The sequence below is a fragment of the Empidonax traillii genome, unplaced genomic scaffold (assembly GCF_003031625.1).
Source record: "Empidonax traillii isolate 1590-97213 ecotype Southwest subspecies unplaced genomic scaffold, ASM303162v1 scaffold720:size321207, whole genome shotgun sequence".
NCBI lineage: Eukaryota > Metazoa > Chordata > Aves > Passeriformes > Tyrannidae > Empidonax > Empidonax traillii.
The window spans coordinates 40,861-67,104 of NW_020955913.1; the positions used below are offsets into that span (position 1 = coordinate 40,861).

The window sequence follows — 26,244 nt, forward strand, 5'->3', positions numbered from 1 at the left end:
CTTGATCTCTGAATGCTGAGTTTCTTACTCCTGCTTTGTGCTGCCGCTGTGGCAGGCCTGAGCTGAATTTATGCTAGTTTAAACTGCTTTTTTTGTTGGGAAGTCGCTGATGTACTAATGAATGTGAACTCAGCTGAGACTCTCATAGGACCTTCTGCTATTGCCTCTTGCACATTCGTCTGAAATGCTGACAGAGAAACTAATACTCTTTTTCCATATTAAAGAACAATAACATCTTATTTAACACTGAGTAAGAAAGGTTTCAGCAGCACTGTACTTCACTGAAATAACGAAGATATTTCTGTGAGCTGCTCTACATCAAAGCGTTACGGAGCAGGATTTCTCTGCCATGATGTGACCTCTGCAGCGTTTCAGAGTGCTGGTGCCTTGCCCATCAGCCAGCCCCATGTTTTTGCTTTGGCTGGTGGTGTTCCTGCTTAAACCACAAAAAAGGACTTTTATCTAAGCGCTTTCTGGGAAAACTTTTTCTTGAAGTGTATGGACTTGGAGAATCAAATGCCACAAATGGTTTTTTTTTTTTTTTTTGGTTGCCATACGAGCATACTTGGCAGAAATAGAAGAAACTTGAGTAAAAGGGAGTTTCTTAGGGAAGAAACTCTCCTTTTTGGTGGTTTCTGCAAAACTGAATGCATGTTTTCTCAGTGGCATTCATTTTTGTCTTTTGGAGTTGTTGCATATGAACTTGCGTGGTTTTGATGTATTGCTGGTGTTTTTGCACTCTTACTCATCAAGGAGCTCTGTCTCATTTGAACACGTGAGCTTCACTTCTGCACATTGTGTAATGGAAAGTGAGAGTAATTTATTGTCTCTGTTAATGGGATATGTGATCTGGATCAAAGTCCCTCTTGAAACCCATAATAGCCAGCCCGTTATCAGTTGATGCTGACCAATATCAGTAATTTTCCCTATAGGAAATGAAAACGTTTCATCATTAGGCCAGGGGCCTAATCTGGTTACCTTCACATTTCTCCCTCGTCTCCATATTTCAGTCATGTGCCACTTTGCACTGGAGACAATTTGCATGCCACAGAGCTTGGGTCTCAGTCTGCAACCCCCTTTTTTTTTTCCCCTGTGGATTTTTGCACGTTGGTAACTCTCCAAAGAGCCCGGTCCAGCCCATCAGCCTCAGAAGCTGTTCCATTTTGGTTGGGATTCCCCTTGCAGAGGACTGTGTGGAATGGTACCCTTCTCCATGTGTCCTTAGGTATCTCTTTCCTTGCTGCCCTTTCCCAGGCAGGGCTCAAGGCGGTGCCCATGGTGTATTCCAACCCTTTGTATCAAACACAAATAAAACCACTGGCAGCCCGTGCATTTTCTTCCCTGAAGAAAGTGAATCAGAACCAGGAGTGGCATTTCCTGCTTTGTACAGAACCATTGTCTTGGAAAAAGCCAAGAAAAACCTCTAAAAGCAGAGGTGGCTGGGGTGACACTGCTCCATCTGGGTGTGCAGAAAGGTTTGGATTCTGCTTCCCATTCCGCTCTTGGCTTGCTGGGGAGGAGGGAAGGACTTGGCAAGGATGCTCAGTGTGGCACAGACTTTATTTGTCCTTCCAGACATGGAAATTAAAGTGCCTCAGTGTTTATGGAGGAGGGCAGTTAACATGGCTACTTACAGTCAGTCTCCTTATGCTGATTTCCTTGGTTTTTTTGTGTGTTTTCAGTAATGGCTAATGAATTTAAGAAACAGATGAGTAATTTTTGCTTTAATTAAGACTAATCTTGTGATTTGAAGTAATATGTTGGTTTTTTGCTGTGGTTTTTTTGTGTTTTAAAAGCTGATATGGAGAAAAAGCAGCTCAATAGACAATTTAATGAGGGATAAAAATTATCAGGTCATGCATTCTCTCCTTGTATTGTTCAGCCATAACATAATATATATCCTGTCATTATTCCCACCCCATCCATTAGCCATCACAGTTCAGAAATAAACAAATTACCTGCTCCCTTCTCCATTAAATGTAATTTTATAAACTGCATTATAACAAAGCTAACTGAGCTATAAGTAAGGGAAAAAGACCTTAGTTTTCAATGTAAATGGCATAAATCTGATTGTGCAGAGAGGATGTGTGGGAAGGTATTGTTGCTGTAAGGATATTATATGAATAAATTTTTTAAAAAAATTAAAGAACTGTTTTAAAATTCAGGAGTTGCAATCAAGAAGTAAAATTCTTTTTGGGGAAAATGGAAATGCTTCTCCTCCTGGAGGTGCATACTGAAAATCGGGAGTCAAAAATCAGAGTTTGCAGCCAGGAGGATGCAAATGGTTGTGCAGGGAAACCTTTTGATGGTGAGAGTGGTGGTCGGTTGGAAAAAGGAACCCAAAGAGGCTTCTGAGTCTTCATTTGTGGAGATATTCAAAGATCGGCAGAACAAAGTCCTGAGCTACCTTCTTTAAACTTTAAACACTGCTTTAAAGTTAGTGTTTCTCTGAGCAGGAGGTTAGAGTAGCTGACATGTGCGTGTCCCTTCCAACTTAAATTATTCACTCCTTTGTGCAACAGACCAAGACAGTTCATTTAAGAAATTTGGGACACAACTTTGTTGTTGCTTCTGTATGGCATCTACTCAGAGCACTTTGCAGCAGGGTGAGAGGTGATGTATTTCCATGATACCTTGTTTGTAGCTTCTGGGGACATGTGTGTATAAAAATAGCAGGTTGAGTTGGAAATGCAGAAACAAAGCTTTGTATCTACAAAAGCCGTACCTTAAATTTTGCCTTGGTTTAGAGATGTCCTCCTCCCTTTTGGCTGGGAAATGGGGGAGATGTTTCTCTTCTTTCTAGCTTTTTTGACTGTATTTCCTTTTTATGGGGATGGAAAAAGCTGGGGCATAACATTATTCAGTACAGCATGGGGTATGCTGTAAATGAGTGTTGATCTCTCCTTTCTGGGCTTTGCATTATTTATAGATCAGCCTCTGCATAATTGCATTTGAATACTAGCAACCAGTCATGTTCGCCATAAAAATAGAAAATGCATATTTTAGACAATATCTTTAGAACTGTTTTATCTTTTCCCTTTGGGTGTCCCTGTCATTCTGAACTTTGCTAGACCCCAACTCCTGGTACCCCCCTTGGGCATCCTTGTCTTTGGTGATCCTGTGCTTTCTCCTGGCAGCTGCAGCCAGGTTTCATGGCAATACCATTGGGCTGATGTTGCCTTCGGTGGTGGGGAAGTCATCTGGCCTCAGTTTGTTTCTGCTCTCATTTGGGTGAACCTGAAATAAAGGTTTTCCTTTTTACATGTTGGGCGAAGGGAGATGAAACTGATTCTCTCAGCACAGAGTGTGTGGGAGAATTCAATCTTGGGGAATCTTGAGGTGAGTTTGGAAAGAAGCGATCTGAATTGATAATCAAAAGTTCAAGTGAGAGCTGTAGGGGAGGTTGAGGTTGCTGCAGAGCGTTTGCTAATGAGGAAGGGAGGGCAGTGCTTTTCCAGAGAGCTGCTGAAGAGCTTCAGACCCGCTCCTGTGTATTCCATAATGCCTGTTTTTCTGGCGGGACGCTTCAGAGAGTGCTTGTGCTTCCGCGGCGCCGTGCCGACTTGGCGTGCCACTCGTGTCCCCCTGACTGATCAGTTTTGTTTCTGTAATTGGCAGGCAGTGATGAATGCAGTCCTTGAGCAAGTTGCTCTTGTTTTTTCCTGTGTTTAAAAACGTCAAGTGGACATGTTAAATAATGCCCTTGCCTTCCCTGCTGCACTTGTGAAAGTAGCAGCCAGCATAGGGTGAGTGAGGCGGGAGGCTTTCTGTCTTCTTTCATTGGCCCGTTCCCCGTTAGGAAGGCGTGATAGGTTCTCTGCTAATTCTCTGCTACATGTTTTGTTTGTATAAAAACATAGTTTCTCCTTTTAAATCCAACCTTCACCCCCCCCATCCTAAGCCCTCCTAGGCCTGCGTGTGCTGTCTGTGCTGGGAAGGGGCTGTCAGCATCATCCTGGAGCTCAGGTGGGTGTAGCGATTAGATGGGGGGACCTGATTATCATTTCAGGAGCAGAAGACAGTCAACATTACACCTAATTACAAGTGTGCCTATTTAATCTCTTAACGTTTCTTGTTTGACCTGTGTCATGCCTGATCCTTCGAGCCCGTGTAAATGGTGTCAGGGATTGCCGCCTCCTGCTCACTCTGCGTTGCTTGCCGGAGTGTCTTGGCCGTGTGTCTCTGAGTCAGCCCTCTCTTTTTCAGATTGAGGTTAAATCCATTTAAGGTAAACAGATTAACACATTTCCCCATGTCTAACGTGAGAGCAGCGAGTCTGTCATTTCCCTAAAAGCATTGCATGCGACAGGTCCCAGATGCTGAGCTTTTCTGGGCAGCTGCGTTATTTGCTTGACTGGATGGGTTTTACAGCTGGTGTCCGGCTGTTCTTTGTTATGTTTATCTGCAGTCTCTGGGGCTAATCAGATTAGCAGGTAGCATAATCTTGCTAAATATCTGATTCCCTTCTGAGCCCCTGGGGTGTGCTGGTCCCTGTGGTTTGTGGGGGGGGGGGGTTGGGCTGTGCCTTGGGACGTGGCAGAGGTCACTCAGAGGCAGCAGCTGCGTCTCCCTGGTTCTGCACTGGAGTCCAGCGTGGGCTTGTTCTGGCAGTTTCTGTCATGGCTTTGTGTAAAGTCAGCTAAAAGGAATTGGCTTGGATGATTGGCCTGAGGGTCTGCCCTTGGTGCATGTTTTTAAGTTTCCTACTTCAGGCTCTTCAGTGCGAGTTCCTGTTGCGTGGTTGTGAGGCAGAGGCTGTTTGGGTTCCCAGAAGCACCACAGGTGGCTTGGGCTGTTTGGAAGGGGCAGCTGGACCTGTCTCTGGGACTTCTTCAGCCTGGAGAGCCCTGGTGTGGGCTGCCAGCATTACTGGTCGTGGCTGTAAAGACGTTACAGAAAGTAGGACTAGGACAAGACTGCTGGTGGGTTGTGATGGATCTCAGTTCCAGAGTGTGTTTGATGGGGAGAAGGAAACCAGTGCAGATGGGAAATAAAAGAAATATGAAATCCACTCTACGATTGCAGAAAGTGGGAGGTTGGCATGTTTATGACTTGTCTGTAATGTGCCACGTGCTGGAACTGAACGCAGCACAGCTCAGCCTGAAACAAATTATTTTAGTGGCTGTAAGAAGAATCAGTATGGCAGCATTATATTTGTAAAGCACATGCAATGAGTGTATATATAGAATATTATTCCTTCTGTAAAAAATATCTTTGATTTTTCTTTTTTTGAATAACTGTGTCGTGCTATGAATATATATCCTAGAGCTCTACACAGGTTGAAACTCTTTGTGTTTTTTTTCTTTTTTAAAGTTTTGGCTACCAGAGTCCAAAGTTGCAAAAGCCCTGTTTGTACTGGTAAATGGTTTTTGATTGGAAAAATTTGCTGAATGTGTACTGTACTACATGCTTCTGCCCTCTGTGTAACCAGGACACATTTGTGACCCCTTTGAGTGAGCCATCAAAGCTTCCTGATAGGGCATCACTGCCTGCCTTTTGCTCCCAGAGCAGCAGGAGCAGGTGAAGCCATCTCTGTTCCACGTACTTGATGTCCCTTAACAGAGCCCTCATTTGCTGCAGGCTTGTCTGAAGTGGGAGAAAGCTCACCAAAATGTTGATAATTCATGATAATGCTCAGGTAAAATGCAGTGTGGATTGCTGATTTCAGGAGTGTTGCTATTAACCAGGCTCCACCTGCTGTCTCTTCCCCTTGAAATGACTCCAGCTTTGTTGTTGGTGGGCATAATTTAAATAGTCTGTGGGCTTTCATGGGATCTTAGGGTTTGCTTGTTTTATTCAGCTGTAGAGAGGTCCTGCTCAGGAGCCTAAGCTGACTCTCTGAAGCCCTTTCTTAAAGCCTTTGTGCTTTCCAAAGAAGAAAGTGCCAGTGTCAGGCTCTAGTTCTGTGAGTCCTGGGTACAGACTCATGCTGGTTGTGTTGGAGCAGGAGCAGCATCCTGCCTGTCTGTGCTGACAATCCAGTGTCTGTCATGGGTGCAAGGATGCTTTTTTTTTTCCTTTCCCCTTGTAGCCTTAGGAGAGTCTTTATGAGGCTTAAACAGAGAAGTGAACACTCAGAGATTAAACCTCAACATTTTTTGTTGTAACGAATGTAACAGCAGAAAGTAATGGAAGGTTCTGGGTGGGAAAGTATGGAATTTATGGACTTGGTAATGCTGTCAGGGGTTTTCAGTCATGCTGCCTCCAGGACTGAAGCTTTTTTTTCTCCATATTGGTGAACTCCTTCATAGCACAACATCAAGAAGAGAAAAATCAGCAAGCCCGGTGAGATCTGACGGAGGACACAAGTTTCATTCTCAGGATCTCTTCACATAAGGCACAGGCTCCACTTCATGATTCACATATCCTCTGCATGTTTATATAAACGCTGCAGCTACTCCAGCCTGCAGTTTCTCTGTAGGAACCCCACTGTTGTGGCTTGCTGGTGTTTGCTCCTTTATCCCTCCTCAGTGCCAAGACTGATCTCCACCCCACAGATCTCTGACCTAAGTGGTTGCCCTTTAAATTGAACTGCATTTCTGGGCATCTGTAATTTTGGGGGCAGATGGCTGTCATTTATTAAAAGGGTTTCCAGTACTGTTAATATATTCCTGAACTGGCAGTATGCGCCGAGGCCTTTCCTTACAACAATGTTTAATGAGCTGGAGAGAAAGTTCAGCATTTCAGAGGCAGCAGAGTGCAGAGGAGGGACTTGCCCTGCCCTGATCGGCAGGACTCAGCTCCCACTTCAGAGATCAGGCTTGATCTCTGTTCCAGGCTCCTCTGAATAAAATTTTGCCCGTGCTTGTTGAAGCTAATTTAATTGACAAGACTGTTGCGTGGGGAAACGAGTGCAGCAGTGCAATAACTTGCTGGCTGTACGTGTTAGTCACTAAAGCGCTTTTACTGGACTTGTGTCCTGTCTGAGTCCGGTGGGGTTTTCCCTGCTTTGGCTCAGGGAATGGCAGGCAGAGCTTTGGACCAGGCACCAGAGGGGAGGTAGAATTTTCAAGCAGTATCCTCTTTTTTTCTCTCTTTATCTGTCAGCTGTCATCAATATCTGAGGATGCAGTTTCTGCTGCTTTGGCAGGAACTTTGCTTTGACAAATGACAATGTGGCTGCTTTTGTTCTTGTCCAAGAGGTGTAAAAGTGATGGATGTCCCAGTGTGTGGTTCCCACCATGGCAGGACCCAGGAGTAAGGGCAGTGGAGCCAGGTGCAGATTCCCTGCAGCTTTGGGGTGTGATACAGGAATGAGTCTCCCTCTGTCTTCCCTCCCTCCCTGGGTTTCACTGTAGGGGCCTCAGTTACTGCTTGGTTCTTAGACTGGGAAACAGACTTTTTGGGTTTTTTTTTCGTTAACAGCTTCTGTCACAGAGGTATCAGTCTGCAGGAAAGTGCATCAGGGTAGGAATTATTGCCCTTTATTTCCATAAAACCCACAGTGAGTTAGAAACAGTTGAAAACTAGATAGCTTTAAAAAATACTAAGTTTTAGGTTCTTATTTTATAAAAGGATCCCTTTTGAGTGGATCTCAATGCTTGTATTGAGACATATTTAAGCTATGCAGTTCATAAGAATTAACCTTTTCCGAGAAGGGGTCACTCAAAAGCTGAACCCTGTTAAAATTAGGAATACAAATCCTCCTTTTTTTTTCTTTCAGTGTCACAGAGGTGAGAATAATTTAAAACAAAAAATAAAAAAAGAAGAAAAATATTGTTTGCTTTCTGGGCATTTTAGGTGCAGAATTGCTTAAAAACAACTCTGTCATGGCCTGAGCATACTACCATCCCAAAAATGTTGGCTAATGGGGAGTGCTGTGATTCCATCATCTGTAACATTAAAAAATATTGCTGACTTGCATGATGGAAAGGCCCACACTGCATTTGTGGGTGGCCTTGTAAAGGTGCAGCCACAGCCTGAAACAAGGGGTCTGGAGAGGGACCAAGAAAGTGCTTTCCTGACCTAGTGCAGACACTCAGAGAGAATATTCCATTTCCTGCCTCTTGGATTATTTGGCACAACTGTAGGGTTTATTTAATTCTTGCACTTGGATCTCAGCTCAGAACTTTTATCACCAGCTCTTGCTGAGCCAAAATTTGCATTCCACCCACCTTAGAGCCTCTGTATTACAACGGGGAGCTAGTTTGTATAAAGCAGCCTCTTTTGACCTAGCAGGGAAAAGCCTAACAGGAATCACAGGCTGGAGGAGCCGGCTAAAACATGTCCTGTGTCAGAATGGAGGTCAGACTGGATGATAGAGTGGACCATTCAGTCCTAAAAATCTATGAATATTAATATGCATCTATTATAGTATAGAGTACAGTGAGGTCGTTGATTAATGCCATTTCTGCCCTAAGCCGTTGTCCTGTAAGGGGATTCTCCAACTCTCCTGTTTCTGATGCTGCTCTGGGGCACCTCACTGACTAGAGGTTAATTATCTGTTGTGTGGCTATTAAAACAAAAGACTTAGTCTTTCGAATTTATCACTTTTACATTCAGCTGAATTACTGTTTCTCTTGCAAGAACGAAATGGGATCGCCCAGCTCAGTCTCTTCTCACAGTCAGTTCTCTAGAGTTTTGTCAACCCCAACCCCATCGTCGAAGGGCAAGGCACAGTTGATGTAGGTATTAGATTATTTTGCTTTAGAAATTCTCTTGCCTTTTTTCAGTAATGTAGTTTTGTAGTCTTCCATATCCATGCCCTTTCTAATGTCTAGTTTCACGACCGTGCCTGCATGGAGCAACTCACTGAAAGCATCTACTTAGGTACTAATGTCCAGTGCCTTTCTGAGTGGCTGCAGTTAGTTCAGAATCCAGAAAAGGGTACTGTTGGTTTAAATTATTCCCTACAAAATGTGTTACCTTAAATTAGACGAGGCTGACTTTCATCTGCTTTTGCTGACCGTTTATGCAGGTTTGTTGCATGGATAAATAAAACCAACCCTACCTTGTTATAATTCTGATTTAGTTTCATCTTGGAGAACTGTCTATCCTTGTGCTCATCTGCTCTTCCTAATTGAGTAATAAGTTCTGGTCTCAGGTCAGAACTTCGTGACTCTGCAGCGCTGGTGTTTTTGTTATGCTAAAAATTAAATAGACCGAGTTGTACCGGGAATTTCACCGAGTAGCAAACAGGCCCTGAGTTAACCTTATGAAAATACCGCTCAGAGAAAATGGCTACTCCATTAACATCACAAAAAAAACAGATGCTGCTGTGCCTTTTGCAGAAGAAGAAGTCCTGGCAGCTGTGGACGACAAGCCTTTTTTGCTCACTGTGGTGGGAAGCTGCTGGTCTTTCATCCGGGTCAAAGCACCCAAGTTTGGTTTGGTACGAACCCAGCTCGATCCAGAGACTGAGATTATGCCATAGCAGCCTTGAAAATGAGCAGTAACGTGGGCAGTGTTGGTTCCTACGGATGGTGTTCGTCGTGTGTCGATGTCCCGGTTTCATCCCGCCTTTCTCTGCTCAGACAGGATTGCTCTAAGCTGTTCACAACAGATGTTTGTCTGGCATGTTCTTAAAAACTTCTGGTGAGAGAAGAGCCCACCGTCTCCTCGGCAAGCTGCTCCAGTGTTTAACTGTCAGTATATTTGTATCTTAGGAATATGGTATCGGAGTGTACCCCAAACATTCTAACCTTAAACTCCCTTTCAGAAACTTTGTGACTATGAATTGTTGTCCATTTGCGTGACTTAAAAAAAAAAGGAAAAAAAAAAGGGGGGAAAAAAGTTCCTTTCCATCTTGCAGTTTCTTTCCAGATCCTTGAAGGCTGTTCTCGTGTTCTCACCCTCCCTGCTGCCACTGCTCCTTCTTTCCTTCCTAAGCAAGATAAACTTCATCATTGTTGTCACCTTATTTTCCTCCATTCTCATCTGGCCTTCCCTGACTGCTGAGACTCTCTGTGACAGCCTCCCCTCCGGTAGTTTCTCCCATGGTTCATGTGAGCTGTCTCCCACATAACTGGAGTTGCTGGGTGTTTTTAATTCTGTTCATTTGCCTCCCCAGAGTAGCCGAGGTTGCCAACACCAAGCAGCACTCATGACAGTTCCTAGTAGTGGTTCTGAAAACTGTGTATGCTTGCAGTCCTTGATGCAATTCCCTGTTGGAGACACTGAATTCCATTAGAAACACAGGGGAAAATGCAGGAGGTTAACCACTGATTTGATAGGAGATAATTCAGAGGATTATACAACCAATGCACCTTGGTTGTTGCACCTTGAGCTGTTGTTCCCTTTCATGTGCACATGGCTGTTACCTGTCTGGAGAGTGCAGGAGGGTCAGTGGGCCCAGCCTGGCTTTTCCTCATCCCTCCCACCTGCAGACTCTCCTGCCTTGCTGCTCCGTGCTCTCCAGCTCATGGATGCTAGTTGCTGTATTTAGCTACAATACTGTGGGCAGGCATTTTCTCTCTAGTGGCTGACCTTAAAACTAGATGGAATAACTTGTCATGGTAGATGCTTCCTCAGTGCAGGGATTGAATTGCTGTGGCTGAAGGAGTGTTGCCAGGAACAGGCTCCCTCATTTCCCTCCCTTGCCAGTGAAGCTATTGTGCTGCTTCTGCAGTTAATATTTTTCTTTTGAGAGGGCATATTTCTTGATAGTTCCTCATTCCTTCTCCAGGAGGATGCAGCAGGTGAGAAAGGCCCTTTTTAATGCCATGCCCAAGGTGTTTAAGTACTAGAATAAAAGGATTTGCCCAGGCTGAACACATTTGTCAGCTGCCTCTCCAGCCAGCTGGTTCTCAGTCTGAGCTCCCAGACTGAGCTTCAAAGACACTAAGCCTTAGCTGCTCTGCTGGTCTCGGTAACATTTCTCTCCACCTGAAAGATTTAATAACACCTTCACTTGCACCACACAAAGCAGATTGTCTTCGGGATCTCGACAAGCAAGGCGTGTATGTCCTCCTCCAGCGTGTAGGTTATTACCTGGAGATTGCAGATGGGCACTTCTGCTGTCTCTGCAAAACCCCGTCCATCTTCCGAGGAGCGAGGAGCTAGCCATTATGAGGGGACAGCAAATATCGATGTCTGTGCACCCTGATGGATGGTTAATCAAACAGGACCCACAAGTGATAGACTCACCTAATTCTGCTTCTTGTTACCATTGGAGGATCCCAGAGCTGCCAGGAAAAACTCAGAGCCGTGTGATGGGCACACATTGACAGTTTCTCTTGTCAGTGCTCAGACTCGAGTCCTTGTCAGTCTAATCATTACCTGCTGATCTGTGCACAAACCTCCATAAGGTTTCATTATACTGTGCTCTGTGTTAAACTTTCCCCTTATGCTCTGCAAAAGTGGCTTTATCAAGTTGATAAGTAGTAATAGTAGTAATAGCTCAGGGAGGAGTTGAGAGCCCTGACCATTAAATGCAGTTTTCCTTGAAGGTGGGGAGAAAAAAAAAACCGTGGCACAATGCTTTGGTTTTATTCATGCTGTTTGAGTGCCCACATCAGCGTCTCCTCCTCCAGATAAATCTCTAAAATCTCCCCCATACTGGGGTTAGTGGGCCAACAACACCAATACTTGTCAAACTGGCAAGAACATCACACATCTTATCTGTAAAGAGTGAGAAAACAGTAATTGCTTGTCATTGCTTACCTACTTTGTTAGCTGGTACTCAAGAGATCTGATGGTAAAAAATGTGATGTTTGATACTTTACTCCTTGGGGTCCATGAATTAGCTCTTGAACCTGCGTGGAAGTGGGAATTAGGAATGTCTGTAAGAGCTGGATACAGTGGGAAATGAAAGAGCACTTGAGAAAATCAAGAAGAAAGATCTGTTTATATAAAATACATATATGATATATCTCCCCTTGAACTGAGCTTTTGTGATGGTGCCAGAGTCTAAACAGTTTAGTTTCTCATGGACAAAGTTAAAGTCATTCTGAGGTTAGAGGAAAAAGGCTGTCTGCTGTGATGGCTGCTGGCAGAAAGAACCTGCTCTTTCCCTACTTTGGTGGTCACATTCAGTGGGCTGGAGAGCTGCTAAAGGCAGTTTCCTGAAAACTGAGACTTGGCAACAGTGGCCTCTACGTGCTGCCACTTTTTACTCACCACGTGGCTATTGTTAGTCCACGAACAGTCAACAAATAAATAAAAATACAGCAATACAAAGAGTTAATGGAATTGCCAGTCTGTGATACTGGTCTCCTGCTCTCATTTTGCCATGTCAGAACTGATAAAGTTTGTTGCAGTCATCACTCTCTTTTAGTTAACTGATACAGCCTTCTTTTGAGCATTTTATATCTCAGATGTCGAGCTCTCTTTTTGCAGTGACAAAGGGCTGGTTCGGTATATCCAAAAAAGGCAAAATGTGTTGTTTGTGGCTCTAAAATGCTCAGTTACTTGATTACTTAGTGGAAGTTGCAACTGGGATTCATTTTGTGCATAGACTTAACGCAATAAGTGAATGTAAATGGAGGTGACGTGTTGAAACAGAAGTGGGAAGTGTCTCTCAGAGTGTTTTAATGTTGGTAGTTTGTGTGTGGCAGTCCTGTGTAGCAGGAGCTCCACTGAACTGCTTTTCTTGTGGAGTGCTGGCATCCAGGGATTCTGAAATGATAACGGTACCCCCACATTTTTGTGCTGGACTTTGTGAGCGTCAGTAAGTACAGCAGAAAAATTGTTTGTCTCGCAACCAGCAGAGCAGGGGAAGTAAATGAGGGAAATCTGATTAAAAAAAAGAAATAGAAGATGTCTTGTCTAGCCAAAGGTGCGAGGAATATCACGAGCACCAGGCACCTGTGAATAACACTGTTCAGGGGTACCTGGGAATAACAGCGTTCAGGGGCTTGCCATACCCCGTGCTGGGGTTGCAAGGTGTGAAAACATTTGAAGGAATTGTAAGTGAAGTTAATTTGGAAGGGCAGTGGCTGCTGGTCGAGTCATATTTCTGTGTAAGGGAGATAAATTTGCAGGTTGATGTCCTGCACAGCTCATACGGTCCGGGAGGTATTGTAAGAAGTCATCTTTCATTAGCAGTGGTCATACTTTATGCTTACAGCAGAGAGCTTGTAGATGATTCTGAACTCACTGAAACACAGGAGAGGGAGAATGACCCCTAAATGCAGCCCTCCCTGCTGAAGGCAGGTAGCAGAGAATTCCATCTTCTGGTGGGGAAAGGAGTGGAGTGTCATGGACCGGTGTACAGGCACACAGTACTCTGGTAATGATAAGCTATAATAGTTTTTTTTTAATTTCCCTACCACAAAGATGGCCAAAGGTCATACCAGAGCCCCAGGGATGTGTTGGATTGTCCATCCTTGAAAATACTCAAAGCTTGACTGAATGGGGCCCCAGGAAACCTGATCCAGCCTCAGAGTTGGACCCAACTTCGAAGCTGGCACTGCTTTCAGTGGGTGTTTGGAAAGGATGACCTCCAAAAGTCCCTTCCAACCTAAATTATTCTATGAATCATAAGCTGTTGACATGCTCAGAACTGTGGCAGGGTGTGTATGTTGTGCACAGAATGTATACAATGAAACAAATTCAGTGTCCATTTTGTTTAATTTCTTTTGTTATTTAATCCACTGCATTTGATTGCACTCCAATTTTTTCTTTTATCTTTGAGACATATGGATGGAATGGAGCTCAGTGTTTGTTGAAGCCAGTCCCTGCTGCTGCAACATGCATCCAACCATGTCCTGGAATCCAATTAATAAGTCTATTGATGTGGTGATTATCCGTGTTTGAAAATAGTGGGTTTGTTTATTTAAACGTGGGCTCTGATGGATGCATACAGTCATAGTGTCTGCCATCTTTAGTCATCCAGTTGCTCAATAGCTGTCATAACAGATAAGTTTAGCAGAGATGAGATGGAGAGATCCAGGAGCTTGTGTTGAAGTTTGCTATTAATAATTGAAAGAAAAGATCAGATGGTGTTAGGAGTAGCTTTTCCTCTTGGAGGGCAGAGCAGCGCTGGAGGAGGCTGCTTCACCACCACTCAGAATGGTGAGGGTTCCACTTCAAGCAGAAGGTTGGATTGGAGGCCCCTTGAGGTCTCTTCCCAGCTATGGTTTTATGATTCAGTGGAGTCTTTTCCATAAAAAGTTGAATTGTTTCTGTTTTCCTCCCTTCCTCACCTGTATTGTTGCAGAAGTGGTTCCAGGCCCTGTGAAGAGGGTTACATCTGATCCAGCTTTTATTTGTGCTGCATTTTTTTACACCCTTTGCAGGTGTACCAGTCAGAAGACATCTGAAAACAATTTCCTCGAGTATCTAGCAAAAAAATATTTTAGCAAGCTTAGGTCAAATGACATAACAATCAAGTTTGTTTCAGCGTTTGCTTTGTTTTTCTACCTGGCCTATAGCGCTGGAGATTGGGGTTCAGGGTGTCACTTTTTGGCAGGCAGAGCATATTCCGTCTGGATGGCCCTTTTAAAACTCCTAATGCAGAGTCTTCCTCGTTTCTTTCATAAATGGAACGGTCTCCTCAATGTTAAAGAAATAAACACAACAAAACAAAAAGGGTTTGCAGTACTCTGACTCATTTAGCTACAGTCAGTCTCTGTAAATCATGCCAAAATGGCAACAAATCTGGATTTTAAGAAAACTACAGAATTCTGAAAGAGGAATTACAGAGCAGATGTCCCAAACAGTCGAGATCTGTTTCCTCAATAAAATTATGAGCAAAGAATTGGAGGAGAGAAGGGGCCTAAAAAGAATATACATTTCTCCTTAATCCTGCCTATCAACTCCTTAAATTCAGGTTTCTCCTTCCTGTGCAACTGCAAACTCGCACTTGGACAGCAGTGAAGCAGCAATGAAGTTGTTTCTGTCCTCCTTCCTTTCTGTAGCACGTTTGACAATGTGTGACAGTCCTGCATTCAATTTAAGCTGTTTTAATTTTAGCAGACTGCGTTCTGACTGATCTGTTAAAGAATCATTATTCCAAGAAGGAAAAAAGAAAGGCCCCAAATCTCTGCATCCAAGAAGGAGATAAGAATCAGAAAGGCACCTCTGGGTTTTTTCTGGAGTTCTTAGGTCTGTGTTAAGAGAACTGATCTCCTGCCCTGGGTTCCACCACCCAGAAGGGATTCCATGAAGTGTGAGCTTGGTTGGAAGCCAGCCCATCAGTGCCTAATGGCATTGTGTGCAGCGTGGATATACTCAGAAACCACCGTGCACGAATTACATACATGGATGCCTGCTAATACAGCAAGAACAGCACTAATATTGCTCTGTGTAATTTATTTCGTGGAGTTCGGTTGCTCACAGGTGAAGCGCCAAATTAGCAAAACAAAAGTGGCTGGTAATGTTAATAACGATCCCAGCAGTCTGAAAGATAAGTCCCTGTCTGCTGCAGTGTCGCTGTTGAATTTATAATGCTTTGAATGGGGTTTTCTGATGCTTCGAATTTAAAACACTGGCCTCCAAAAGTGATTTGGTGCAACTCAAATGAAAAAAAAACAAAAACAAAAACCAAAACCACTTAAAAGCCTTTAAGACACCTGGAATAGGAGGCTGTCTTTCCTTGGGGGGGTGGACTGGTGTGTCACTCCTCTCTGGGACGTGGCAGCGTGATGGCTTCACAATGCCGAGACAGTCGGAAGTTTTAAATTAATGTGTGATTAATTTCCCTCCTGTCATCATCCCTTCTCAAACCTTTAATTCATATGCCAGCTTTATCACCGGTAAGAGCGGCAAAATGCTTGGCTGAGGGAAATGTGCACCTCAGATTGTGACTGGTGCTGTTGGGTGATTTCAGCACTTGGCAAATCGTGTTGTCAGCCTCGGTTTTATGGTGTGGGCACGGGGAATGTGGGCAGCTGCTCTTGTGCTGGTGGGCTTGTTCTCCCAGATTACAGTTCATCTGCTTCTCTACTTTTATCTCACATTTAATTACCTGAGATTATATTATTAACAACAGCTGAATTGCATGTTTCGTATGACTCGACAGCACAGTTCTGAATTTGCACAGTAAATGCGCCTTTGAGGCTGCTGGGGAGTCATAAATAAACTTCTTTTTCATTCCATAACCATGGTTAGAGTGGAGATCTGGACATGCACTTGCATAGGAAAGTGCGAGGGTGGGTTTCTAAGCAGCCTTGTTAACAAACACTTCCTGCATGTGATCAGCAGATCTGCAAGTTTTCTTGAAACTTGGAAATGGCATATCATGAGGGCATTGTAGATGTGATCTTGTAAATTAAACTAAAAGTGAGCAGTTTCTTGGTTCAGTTTGAATTATGTAGGAGAATTAACAAAAGCCACACTCAGCTGCGTAACTTAAAAAATAGAAGGAGAGGGGATGAGAAAAATATGGTGCTGGTAAGAGGATGAATGATAATCTCAAGCTGCCCCAAACCCAAATGCCTGCTTTTTCTTGGTTTTCAGTAGGGTGATGGTGGTAAAGTATTATGGATTGTACTAGCAGATGGTATGAAGCAAATTCAAAGAATTCTGCAGGAATCAACACACAGTATCACTTCTCTTTTTTTGTTTGGTTTTAAGATGAAATCTTTAGTCTGTGGAGCGTTACAGGGGTTATGTAAGACACAAAAACATTTTACTGTTATTAAGAAGAGGATAAAAATGGATCTGAGGTACATTTTGGGGGAAAGAGAGAAAAGGCACAGAGATGGAATGGAACCTTTTTCAGCTAAAGGATCATGTTTAGCACGCAAACAAGTGGGTATAAGTGACAACAAATGACTTTTAAAAACCACAGTCTGTTTTCCAACAGTTGTTTCCGCGACCATAACTTTGGGACGTTTCTCCAGCGAGAAGCGTGGCTGAAACTCAGACCTGTTTTAAACTGTTGCACGACCCCTTTACAGAAAGGGCTGTGCAGTGCAGCCCTGGTGAGGCTGTGGGACAGGACTCTGCTTCAGAGAGCCCCTTCCAGCCCTCTGTGCCCGTACATTTTGGCTGTCCCATGCCATGCTCGCTCTGCCGAGCTTCAGTGCTCAGCTGCTGCTGCTTGGTTTTTGTACTTCACATTCCTCTTTGATAACGGTGACAGGCAGGTTTGATACCCTGTTGGTGTAACTAATTCCAGCTCAGCAAATGGGAAACCCCCCCCCCCCTTTGATAAACGTTTATTCTTGGAGAAACGCAAGCGGAGTTGGCAGGCACCTGCCTTCCAGTCGGTCCTTAAAAACACAACATGAAAGCCAAAGGTTGGTGATAGGCAGGTGATTATATCTGCATGGGTAATTCTCAAGCAAGATCCATTTGCCTATATACAGGTGTGCTACCCTCACTGTTAATAGACCTGAGCAACTGATAGCATTCACGTGAGGCAGGCATAATTGGACTGGCTCTTTTGTTTCATCCTGTTCTTTCTGGGCTGCATTACAGTTTAGCAATGTGCTGACCTGCAGTAGGTAAGGAAGGCTGATGTTCTTTCAAGCCTCAGATTCACACACAGATCTGTGTTTCACCCTGGTGTGTGTCCTTCACAAAATACACTGGGATGTCATATCCCCAGGCTGGAAACCGTGCCTTCTTTCTCATGCATGTGGAACCTGAGAGGTGCAGTTAACTTGCTCTGAGGTAGCTTGTCATCTGCTTTGCTGGCTTGGACTTTAGTTCAGCAAATTGAGTGTCAAGCCAGGAACCCTGGGACCCAGTCAACAAATCAGGGAATGGGTGAGGGAGACTTGGACACAGCACTCTTCAAGACAAGGTTTTTTTCTAAGTATTTCCTTTGTAATCTCCACAAAGGGCTTAAAAGCAAGCTGAACCTTGCAAGTTTGACATCTGTGTTTGCATCCCTTAAACTTGTAGTATGGGATAATTTTGTCTGGCAGTGATGACGAACGTAAGTGGTGCAGACAAATAGTGGCGTGTCTATTTGCATCTCTGTAAGCATCATCTCTATAAGCAGCATGCTTGTTTTCTGCTCTTGTGGCAGGTGCAACCTTCCATGTATTTTTGAGTCTCAGGTTTGGGGATGAACATCTTCCCAGGCTGCAAAAAGTCAGTGTGAGAGCTGGTGTTGCCAGTTCTGGGTTCTTCCCTGTGGACTTACACTGGTGAAAGTGTGGCAAGGAGTCAGCTGCTCAAAATGCTTGGCCACCAGCTGTGATCACGTGAATCTTGCACAAAACTGGGAGTTGCTGCTGACATGAGGAGAAACATGGAAGAAGATGCTGTAGGTCTGGGTTGAGGGACAGTGCAGGATTATCTGTGAGTAGATCATGGCTGAAAATAAAAAGATGAGTTATATGACACATGAGAGAATACAAACAAAAAAAATCATAGGAGCTACTGGATGCTTTTTGTTGTTCACAGACATTCCCAGTCTTTGCAGTGAGCTCCTGCTTAGTAAACATTACTCTTCAGGCACTATACCAGCCAAAGTGGCTCATGGCTCTGAGCAGCAAGGTCTTATTCTGAAGGGTACCTGGCCTGAAAGCCCATGCTAGGGGCAACAGTTTCTTTGGATTTAGTCATATGATGTAATTTCCTGCCACCAGTTCCCTGGATTTTGGTCAGCTAATGTCCCACCAGGTGTACTGGTAGGAGTTGATGTCACAGTAAGGTCTGTGGCCTGCAGCAGGAATTCGTGGTGGGCAGGGAACATGCACTCCTAAACCAGTGTGGTTTATACTTTTGGTGTTTTTAACTAGGGAAGACTTTTTTCTGGGTAGCAGACAGCGTTACAGCTTTGTGAGGATAAAGTACACTGTCTCAAATACCACCTCCTTGATGGAATGTCCGTGCTGCCTTGCCAAGATACCTACTGCAGCGGTGATGTTAACTGGTTTTCCCTTTTCCCAGAGACACAGATACTGTCAGAGGTGCTGGAAAAGAGATAATTCAAGATACAGAAGGTTTTTCTCCTTTAGACAGATCAGTCCCTTCAAAGCCACACACTGTTGAGCAGCCTGTGGTGTAACTGTGGTGCTGGGTTCCCCAGTCCCACAGGTCCTGTGTGCATCCTTTCCTCTTCAGCACATGCTCCAGCCTGTACACTCATCCCAGCCCAGCTCTGGAAATTCAAACTCAGCACCTTGTGGTCCAAGTACGTTATCTGCTGGGCTTCAGGATAAACCTGGTGGCCAGAGCAACTTTCCACAGCATGGCAAATGGTGACTTCTCCATGTGGACCTTGGCTTTCTGCATCTCTTGCAACTCTGTGTATAATTGGGTGAAATCAAGTGATAGTTTGGTGCAAGTAAAAGACCAAAAAAAAAAAAAAAAATCTGGAACAATGCCTGGTAGCTGGAGATTTAAGGACTTCAGTGTAGAAACAGAGGCTGACCCAATTGTCTACACAGAGAAAAGTTATTAAAGTGAAAAGAGCTTTTCATTTATCAGCTAAATTCATAACACAGCAAGGAATGGATACTAGAAAAATTAAATCAAGAATGCAGCAAAACCACGAAGGAGATTAATTTTGGTGCTTTTCTAGAAGTTAGCCCTTTCTGAACCAGCAAGCCCTGGGTGGTTGAGGAGGGGACGGGGCCCCTCCTGGCAGGGCTGGGTTGGGATGTCTGTAAAACTCTTAAATCTCGTGTCACTTGTTGTCTTTACCGCGGGGTTTGGAGATCCATCACGGTTGTACGGAGTCAGGTGTTTTCCATGTACGTTCAGAGCCATTTTGGGAGAACTCGGGGGTGACTCATGGGCAGGAGACAGCGGCTCCTGGAGTTCCCCCGGCTCCTCCACTGATTGCACCTCGGTCAGCGTGTGGTTCTTGTCTTTCTGATGTGGAGGGTCGGGGTTGCTCAGCAGTTTTGGCAATGTCAAGAAAGACTGAGTCAAAATGATTAACTAATTTCCCCCACCCTCCCCTCCCAAGGTCGAGAGTATTTTGCTTGGGTGCCCAGCTCACTGCTCTGGTAAACATTTCAGTGTGGAAATTATAATTCTTGTTTTTCTGCAGACTGTACTACAGCTGTTGCATGATAAAACAGTTGACACAAATAGGAAAAAAAAAAATAAAAAATCACTGGTGTTACAGAAGTGCCAGCCTGCACTCGCTATCATTAAGCAGAAAGTCTTCCTCTTGACCAGGTAGATGAGGCAGAAATTTGGTTCATTACTAGGAGGAGGACAGAGCAACATACAGTGGCATTAAAATGAAATGCAGGTCCCCTCCTGAGAGCCTGGGATGCCTTTGCTCCAGTAACAAATATCCTGAAGAGGTCACTTACTCTCTGGCTCCCAGTTCTGTTAAAATCATTGTATTATGCACTCTGTTTACAAAATAAGGTTTACACTTGCTTTCAATTCTTAAAAGCAGAGGAAAAACCTGAACTTGGCAAAGCCTTTTGAACTGCTGAATCAAGACCTAGCTGCTTGCGAAGAGGGATTAAAACCTTTTAATCCTTTTGTGTAAAAAAAATTTGGTGTTTAATGTGGTAGGCATGCTGGCAAAATTAATTTTCATGTTTTTTCAAGCACAAGATTTCAGTTCTCTCTTTTGTTTCCTGGCCCTGCATATCTTAGCTGGTTCTTTACACTGTGCAATACGCTTTATTAACTTTGAAGTTTTGAAGAAATTTGCAAATAACAAAAAACGCAGATTTGGAAGGAAAAGTAAGTTGCTCGGAGCTGGCGCAGCTGTTCGGTGCTGCTCCAGGCGGCGTGGGGATGACTGATTTCAGAGCCCAGTAGATGGGGTTTTTATTCTCTTGCCCCTTACACATATTGTGTGCAAGAGAGAAGGCGGCCTTAATTCAGGTACTGAATTCTGTGTATGATTAAGTGAACGTTCTATACCTATGCATTTGAAAGCCCTTAAGTGAATGTTGTGTAAATGGTGATAATTGGAGACAGTCTCCCTGCAATTCTTTCTCAAGCTAAATAAGGTCTAAGGCCAAAGGCCCAAATGCTTAATTGTATTAAACACAGAGGCCGAAAAATTTATTAACTCAGAAAATGTGTATTACCAAGTTAATTGGAAGTGCCTTTAAGCTATTACCAGGTGGAAATTTGACTTCAGGTTTCAATTTTAAATTAAGGCAGAAAACCATTCTGTGAGGCTGCTGGAAGCTCTGCAGTTAGAGCAGCTCTTCTCTGCTCTCCTTTGTTTTTCTACTCTGTGTAATGCTTACTACAAATGCTGGGAATTGAAAGCTGAACCCATATATAGGGCTCTGGCTTTTCCCCAAAATACGTAACAGGCTGCACACACAAGCTGCCAGCCCTCTAGGGAAACGTAAAAGCAGAGGATGGGAAATGAAGATGACCTCAGGTTCTAGAAGGATGTTTTACTGGGCTAGTCTTCTGCTTTGTTTTTAATCAGTATTCTTCAGTTGTATGCAGGACTGCTTTATGCTTCTTGGAATATTTTTCTTTTTCTAGTTACATGTTATTTGAGTTATTGGAAGCAAAAAAAATGGTGTCATGGTAGAGGGATTGATTTATTTCCCCCCCCCCCCCCTTCCCTGACACACACAAAACTTAAAAAACCCCATGGACGAGACTCAGTCACAGCAGAGGGATTAGCCAGAGTTAGGGATTTTCTTGCTAAGATGTAAAGCAGCTCGCACTGATAGCCAGCCAGGCACTCTGAGAAAGACATTGCAATTACAACAGGCTGGAAAAATAACGGAGAAAATTTGCCACCCTGCGTGCAAAATCTGTAGGCCCCCTGCAGATGTGATATGAGGAGAAACCACCTCCCCGCTGCGTTCAGGTTTAAGTTGTTCTGCATAAAAACTCCACAAATAAATCGGCACCCAGAACGTTCAGCCCTGCTGAGTGACTTGCACAGCATCCTCGTGTGACGGCTGCCTTGAGACAATTCTGCCTCAGTATCATGTCAGTTAATTTTAGGTGTTTAAATTCTGTCAGCGATTTCCATGATTCATAAGGAGACAGAATTAGAAATTTACTCAAGTGCAATACTATGATGACAGGCTGTTGCTGTAGCTTATTAATATCCAGTAATCATGGCCTTAACACTTGAGTGAGTAAATGGCTTTTAACCCGCATTGCTGTGGGATAAGCAGGTTTATCCAAACATCAGTTATTTAACAGTGGATGCCCAGTTTTTACTGGTGAGGGATTGGTTTAAGTACAGCTGTCCAGACGTGAACTAGAAGTACACAAAACACACGGGGTTTTAATACCTTTCTTCAAGAAGAAAACTAAAAATATTCAATTTTTACTTCAATTATTAACAAGTGTAAGTCCTGTATTGGCAAAAGGCAAAAAGGTGGCTGGAAAATGCCAGTCTGGGTGGGAAGGTTCCCTCTGTGTGTCTGCAGAGACACCTTAGCCCTGTGGAAGGCACTGCCTTTAGGCTGGGCTTGTGGTAAGGAAAGATCCCGTAGAAATGGTAAGGAGCACCCGTTTGCCAAGACTCTGGAGAAGCAGGAGTTGAAGATGGTAAGAGTTTCTGAGCTTGAGCCGTTACAAGTACTGATAAAATTACACGTTTGACCCGACATGTACCCTTGCATTCTCCTCAGCTACGCTTACTACAGATAAACAAAGCACAGTGGGTCTTGCATGCTGAAATGAGTGCCTCGAATCTTAGTTCACAGCATTTCCTGCTAGTGTTTAGGGGAAAGCACAGCCTCTGCTGGATGAATTGTTTTGTTATTTTTGTAATGTAATTGTGCTGTTGAACGTTACAGAGGTCATTGAACACGTTAAAATGCCTGCTTCTTGGGGTTTTGGGTATTAATCATTGACTTTATTTGATTTCATTTTGTGCAAACTCAAAAGTTATCTGTGAGTAACTTTGTGGAAGTCAGGATGTGAAGGTGAGGGGAAATGCAGCTTGCTCTGAGATAATGTTTGTGGATTTTATTACCGTGGACACCCACACTTGAAGCTGGAAAACTCAACCTCTGAAATTGGATTGAAATAGCAGAATCATTTGTCCTAGCTGTTGGGAATCTCTTAAGCATTAAAACTTAATAAAATGATAAAACAAAAGAGGAGCATATGCAGGTGACATTAGGTAACCTGTAACTCAGAGTGATCTGAGGAATATGTTGAATTCAGAATGCCATTTTCTGCGACTGGGATCCAGCTAAGTGATTTAAAGTGGATGTGAGAAAGGGTTATGATCCATTCCCTGGATAAAATGAAAATTGTGCATGTATCTGAGCATGCAACACCCCACTATATACATTTGCATTTATTTAATAAGTACCTTGCACTAAGCAATAAAGGACCAAAATTTCATACACCAAGTGCTGTCATCTTAGTGAAATAAAACCAAAAGAGGAGAAATAAGGAATGAATTAGCATTGTGTGCTCACCAAGACCCACAGATGCTTTAGTAAGCTGTTGCTAAAGAAATGTTATTACAAGGCTCAAACAGGCACTTCCCCTGTGTAAATTATCCAAGAATAAAAAGTGCAAGTCTGAAAAATTGTGTTTTGCCAGACAGTATTCATGGTCATCACAGAGGGACAGGAACTGCATTCAAACAATGGTGGGTGTATTGAAAGGAAAGCACAAGGATACGAAACATAAGGATAGCTGGAGAGCCCACTGGCTTGCCCCCTGCCCTGCAGCAGATGCTTAGGAGAAGAATCATAGATCAGCTTTCACCAGAGTATCTTTCCAGCAGACATCCATCCATGCACAGATATCAATCATCCAAGATCATAAAGGAAACGGAGACAGAGAAATACCCTTGCTGTCTATAAAAGCACGGGCCACCTCTGTCTTCTAGACCACTTTATTTCCACTTCAAAGTGAGCTGTGAACATGAGAAAGTCTGTGTCATTGTTGGCTTCTTCCCAGCGCTATAACTGAGCCACATCATCGCGTTTTGTGTGTTTGTCCTGACAGCAGCCAGGCGAGAACAGCAGGTGAGTTTTACGGTGGAAGGTGAGGCGCGGTTGTGCCTTTGCATATGTGACAGGGAAGGTTAAAGGCAGGGATTTTAAACCTGAATTTCACAAATTCCAGGCTCAAAATCTGTTTTCACCGTGATCTGGTCGTGCTTGTGTCAGTAGTTTTTTCTAATTCGTTTAGCCCAGGCACCTAAATAAGGTTACCCATTTATGCCTATTGTAAGTGCTTATCTAGTTCATCTTATATCGCAGCTGTAATTTTTTTCTTCACAAAAGAGACTGCTTTCAATCTTAATTTAGCTCAAGTTATAAAAGCTTTTGGATAAAAATACAAGCTCCCCTCTCCTGCAACGCTGGTCTTATTTTTGGCTACCCTTCTATTTAGAGTAGTGAGGACTTGTAGCATGAGGACAAAGATAATTTTCTTTAAAATCTCTCACAGCAGGTGAGTGTTCATAGAACACTTAATTGCAGACGTGTTTAATACTTCATTTTTCTCAAACCTGTGTGCAACCCTTTGGAAAAATAGCATCCACAAGAACAGGAGGTGCAGTATGGTGCCAGTTCTTGAATTAAAACTTTTGGATGAGGAATATTTGATGTGGGTGCTAAATACTGAAAAAGCATCAAGATTCAATTTAATTTTCCCATTTATTTTAAGAAAAATGATGGGTCTTTGAAATAAAACAAGTTAATGTTTGGGTATATGAGGTATATTTATACATATTATGTTGGCTTATATTACGTTTCAGCCATTTGAAACTTTTGGCTCTTACAAAATTACAAGGGAATTTCTTTTATGTGACTGGTGTGTGTTTAACATGTAGCAGAGTGCAAGGATCTGTGCTAAGTATCCTGGACCCAGCATCATTTTTGAAAGATCTGGCTGATGAAGTCAGGTAATGCAGATCATATGTTACTTCTCAGAGGCCATGGTTCACATAAAAGGCACCTTGCCAAGTTAGGGAGAGGCTACAGGTCTGTGCTCAGCCTTGACAGAAAACTGGCAAATGATACTTTTCTCCCCGGGAAAGTCCACTGGGTTCACCCAGTGAGAAAGCTGCACAGCCTAAAAACAACACATGTGATCAAGTGACTTTGAAACTGCTCTGGTAAAGAAAGGAAAACCTGAAAAAGAGAACTGCAGCGTTACTGTTCTGCTGTAGATGTTTGGTAGGGGCAGATTTTAAAACGGGCGCTGAGATGGATTTCTGATTTGTAAGAGTGGTTTTGTAAGCAAACTGTCCGGAATAGCAGAGAGCAACAGTGATTTTGTATATCAAATACAGGTGGGAGAGGCATCTTCATGGCTGGCTGTGCCCTCACTCTGAGCTGCCTGGCAGAAACGCTGTCAGGGGCTCTCCAGGAGGCCCAAGGTTCTGTCTTTGAGGGCTTCAGGTTCCCCCCCCAAACCCCTCATGCTTGCTTTTCTTGGGGAGGGCAGGCAACAACCATCACTGTTAGTGCTTCCCCACTGGAAGGTTCTCACAGACCTTTTAAAATAGAATTTCTTTTGAAAGTGTGATGCACCCAGCTCAGGACATCGCATGAGTTCTCCACTGTTTTCCAGCGTAGACTCGTGTGTGGCTAAATCTCTGCTGGCATCTCCTCCACGCCACGAGACCCTACTTGCGATTCACTTTATAGGATTATCCGGGAATCTGTGCTTGCTCGGCAAGTGACTTTTTCAACGCTACCAACTGTGAAAGGAAAGTCCTTTTCTTCTGAATTTTTTTTTTTTTCCCTTCTAATTTCACAATGGAGAGCACGTCTGAGCAAGTTGTTATTTTTCCGCCCCCAGCCAAATAAGATGAAGCCGGTGTCTTACAGTCAAAAGAAAATACTCTATTTTTTAACAGTCTTTCTCCTCAGAACTGTGTTGTTCCCATAAGCTCTCTAGAATAATTTAGTTTTGAGCAAAGACCAGACAGGGAAAATTCCAGCCCAAGGAGTTGAAAGTTCTCCCGTTCTCCTGCCTGAAGCTTCTGAGTGAACAGAAACGATGAGAGAGCGGCTTCCCCTCCTGGTGGAGTAGGAACTTGGTTGTGAAGTGAGGAGCACGAATTAGTTTAGAGCGTGAGGACTGAATGTGCTCCAGGGATCTGTCACTGAGCAGAGAGGCTAGGGAGAGAAAGGCTGGAGTAGTTTGGACTTGTGGGAACTATGCCAGTCTGGAGTTGTTACTCCGTGCAGTGGAGTAAGGGAAGGTGGGTGTGATGGGCACCCAGCCATCCAGCACCTCTCCCTGCTGTCATCCAAGGCTTGCTCGGGAGGTTCCCTCTCAAGCTGATATTTCACAGATTTGTCTTTGAACTACAATCACTCTTTTTTTGCTCTCTTTTTTTTTTTTCTTTTTTTTTTTTTTTTTTCAACTTTCGACAGAAAATCCTCAGCTTTGGTCCGTAGGTCACCAGGGAAATGATGACAAGACAGGATTTCACTGCAAAAGACACTTCAGTTCCTTGTATTTATTTGTAGCATGTTTGAGCAACAAACAGTTGAATTAAACAGTTGGTACACCCGTAAT

The 26,244-nt window shown here is 43.6% G+C and overlaps 1 protein-coding gene across 18 annotated transcripts in view; it reads left to right on the forward strand.

Moving 5' to 3' along the window:
• Positions 1 to 26,244, forward strand: part of PTPRF (protein tyrosine phosphatase, receptor type F) — a 241,396-nt gene that overhangs the window by 19,803 nt on the left and 195,349 nt on the right. The window contains exons 1-2 of one of the 18 annotated variants that reach the window (XM_027900385.1): positions 5,515 to 5,520; positions 15,544 to 15,546. The exons of the other annotated variants lie outside the window; for them this stretch is intronic. The gene's annotated coding sequence lies outside the window, so the exon portion shown is untranslated. Of the gene's footprint in view, positions 1 to 5,514; positions 5,521 to 15,543; positions 15,547 to 26,244 lie in introns of those variants that run through there. 18 annotated transcript variants of the gene reach the window in all.